The following is a 929-nucleotide window of genomic DNA, read 5'->3' as shown; positions in this document are numbered from 1 at the left end:
TGTATCAGTTCCTCTAGTAATACCTGAATGATATGCCCATGTTTCGAATGGGTCTTTCACTCTAGGGGTCTACTTATTATGGCCTGGTCTTTATGTATTTTAGATGGGAGTTCCTGAGGAGTAGCTGGCGAAACATTTCCCCATCTTGTACTCTGTGGGTCATTTCCTCTTGTGCGAAAACAATTCCACTCTTGGTGCTGAACTGTGAAAGGATTTGAAGCCATTTTTTTTAGCAGAATATATTTATTGATGGAAAGAAAGCTCCTGTACGAGAGAGGGACAGGCGCCCCTCCCCCCCAGCAGATTGTCCCCTGAAGCTGTGTTTTAAGCCACACCCAGCTCCTGGGTGGAAGAATGGTCTGTGACTTGGGCAGGGGCAACAGCACAAGAAGGAGGGCAACTCCGAGTCCCTGAGACCCAGGAAAAAGGCTATGGAGAAGAGAGGCAAGCCACGCACAATCCCAGCCACCTGGGGCAGGACCCACCCAAAATGGGAGGAGGGGAGGGGAAGGGAGAGGGAGCAGGACCACACTGCGGCCCAGGGCTGGATGATGAGGAAGAGATGACCGGAAGTCAGAGGCTACAAAGCCGGAGTTTCACGCAGGGCACTTTCATGTGGAGAGGCTTCCAGGAATGAGATTTAAGGTGAATTCAGAGGTTGGTATAGGCCCAAGGGCGCGATCTGTTGGCGTGCAACAGGGGAGCACTCTCTCTGCTAGAGGGAGGAGGGGCAGAGCTCCAGGGGAAGAAAATGTAACCCCAGATTGTAAGACAATGTCCCACCAACCCCTTGTACTCTAGATAAATAAGGAGATAAGGCTGCAGAGACAAGAGAAACACACACGGAAAGGGATGAAAAGGGAAATCAAAGAGCAAAAAAAGGGGCTGGAGAGATGGCTCAGTGGCTCAGTGGTCTAAAGCACCTACTT

This window comes from Octodon degus, unplaced genomic scaffold, assembly GCF_000260255.1.
Source record: "Octodon degus isolate 3935 unplaced genomic scaffold, OctDeg1.0 scaffold00035, whole genome shotgun sequence".
Classification (NCBI taxonomy): domain Eukaryota; kingdom Metazoa; phylum Chordata; class Mammalia; order Rodentia; family Octodontidae; genus Octodon; species Octodon degus.
This window is presented reverse-complemented; position numbering follows the sequence as displayed.